This window comes from Coregonus lavaretus (genome assembly GCF_964263955.1).
Source record: "Coregonus lavaretus genome assembly, chromosome: 25".
In the NCBI taxonomy this organism is placed as follows: Eukaryota; Metazoa; Chordata; class Actinopteri; order Salmoniformes; family Salmonidae; genus Coregonus; species Coregonus lavaretus.
In genome coordinates, this window is record NC_140012.1 from 13,790,290 (window position 1) to 13,792,886 (window position 2,597).

At 44.4% G+C, this 2,597-nt stretch overlaps 1 pseudogene across 1 annotated transcript; it reads left to right on the top strand.

The window, feature by feature from the left end:
- The first annotated feature begins 384 nt into the window (after positions 1-384).
- LOC311100382 (leucine-rich repeat-containing protein 18-like) lies at positions 385-1,885 on the top strand (annotated as a pseudogene). Its single transcript has 2 exons — positions 385-494; positions 1,114-1,885. The product of its transcript is annotated as a leucine-rich repeat-containing protein 18-like (transcript).
- Positions 1,886-2,597: the final 712 nt, after the last annotated feature.

A 2,597-nucleotide genomic window follows, 5' to 3' on the forward strand; every position in this document is an offset into this window, starting at 1 on the left:
GTATATGATTTTCCACCATTTATGTCTCAACATGACAGGCTTATTTGGTGTTTTGTTTAATTGTTCTGAGCTTCAACTGTATGATAAATGTATACCGAATGTATACAGTAAGAAAGCAACAGCAACAACAGTGCACTAACTTTTTCCCCTGAAGGTCTCAGACCTAGCCATAAACTACAGGGACCACACAATTCAGTTACTTGGTAACAAGGAAAAACAAGAGAAAGCTAGCAGCACTCACAGTGCATGCAGGCCAGGCTGACAGAAAAATCATCAAACACAGGTCCTTAGCTGTATCCACTTAAAAACGACAGAGCAGTACCTTTCCTGGTTTTTAATTGCATGGCTCTTGGTGGCTCTTGTGTATAATTCACAGCCAGGGAGATGGAAGGATCCTCAACAAACCTTGGGAGAGCGTTCCTGTGTCTTAGGTCTGGAGATTGCACCCTCTCCGGCTCTGCACTGATCTGGGTGGTGGACAAACTTTAATGGTGGTAAGAAAACGAAACAATTTTCTATAACCAAGTTCAGAATAAATGAAACTTGATTATTGCTAATAAGTCATACAGTAAAATCAAGTTGTGATGTTAAAGTGTTTTAAAAGGTTAGGTTGAATAGGGTGAATGTGAGAATAGGTAAAACTGTTGTACGATTGGTATTTTAAAGACAAGTTATACAGTAAAACAATGACTATTCACTATTTTATTCTACTAAAGGTGGGATTGAGAGTTGTTATGGTCAAGGTGCATGTTCATTCTCTGCTACAATGGCAAACAACAGTTGGCTGTGTCTTGTCCTTTGTTGTAATGTGATGAGCATATACAGTGAGACAAGTCTATTGTCATTTATGCAAGGGATTATGACACTTAACAATATCTATTACATCACGTTCCAGTTCTACTAGTAATTCCATTTTTCTACTGCCTACTTCATGGTGTAAAGGAGAAACTAACAGCAATGTTACAATCCTTGAAGTAGTAGAACCATGGAAAGATTAATAATATATTGATGGAACAGGTTAAACCTTAACCAAGGAAACAACCTTTAATCAAACTCATAACATGTTGAACACTAAACTCATAACATGTTGAACATTTAATTTATTTTTTAAAGCACGATGGCCAAGGGCAAGAAGCGGTCAAGCGAGCCTAAAGGCCGGAAGATCACCCTGAAGATGGCTAAGCTGGCCCTGAAGCTGACCGTGGATGGCAAACGTTGGCTGGTCCTCAGCAACATGGAGATCTCCACCTTTCCCAAGTGCATCCTGAAGCTGTGCGATGTGGACGAGCTAGACCTGAGCCGCAACCTGCTCAAGAAGATCCCAGACTCCATCGACAAGTTCGTCAACCTCCGCTGGCTGGACCTCCACAGCAACCAGCTGGACCAGGTTCCGGAAGCTATCGGGCGCCTCCAGAATCTATACAGCCTCAACCTGTGTAACAACTGTCTGAGCACTGTAGGACTCCCCAACGAGATTGTTCTCCTGCGGAAGCTGAGGTGCCTCAATCTGGGCATGAACGTCCCAGAGACCATCCCGTCCTCAATCGCAGCCCTCAAGGAGCTACGCCACCTGGGCCTGTTCAGCAATCACCTGACCCAGGTGCCTGAGTGCCTCTGCAACCTGCCCCACCTGGAGACCGTCAACCTGAAGTGCAATCCCATGCCCTTGGAGGACGACAAAGGCATAGAACCCATCCAGAGGGTGGAGTGCCTGTACCTGGTGAGGGAGAGCTGCCTGTGTGCCTCCTGCCTCCAGAAGGTCAAAGACGACAGGCAGAGGATGGACAGCAGGTTGAGAAGAGGCCCCGCCCACAGGAAGTCCATCTTCGCCGGCCTGAACACGCCCAACTCGGTGGTGCAGGAGGACCAGGCCACCTGGAGGTGATGGAGGAACCTGGTCCTCAATGTCATCATCAATAGGTCATCAAGGACAGATTATTTAGGATAAGAACAGTCCAGGTGCTCTATTGCAATAGTTACTTATTACTTGACAATGTATTTTAGGCATATCAGGAATTCTGGAAGAAGACGCATTACAGGGGTTGCAGTCACACACCCGTAACCAGCCTTCTATAAGCTGCTCGGTGTGTGGTTTGTTGTACTCTAACGCCCTCTAGAGTTTGGAGACTTGTAATGTTCTCCAACAAACACTGTAATGGAAATCTACCTTAGCTTTACTAATACTACTATCATTTACATATTTATTTGCATATCACATGTTTCTGATAATAAAATAAGCTTTCATTCTCATTGTTAGGATTATCTGTCTCCTCTATCCCAGTGTCAGCAATCACACTAGGACAAAGGGATCAGAGGGGTATCCTACGAAGCAGGTTTGACGATTTAGCTAGGTAACCTCTGAGTTCAACTCGGGATAACTGGTCATAAGAAAGTGGCTCACCTTTTAGCCAGGTAAATTTCGATGGCAACGAATCCTTCAGAACTGACCTAATCCGGGGCAGGCTAACTCAGGGCTAACTCCACTTACCCTGAATGAAATGACTGAGCCACAAGTTGAGGACCAATGAAATCAGATTCCCTCCCATCCCCTTCATTTGAGGAAGACGACTGATTAAATATTTTATTAATCAAATGTT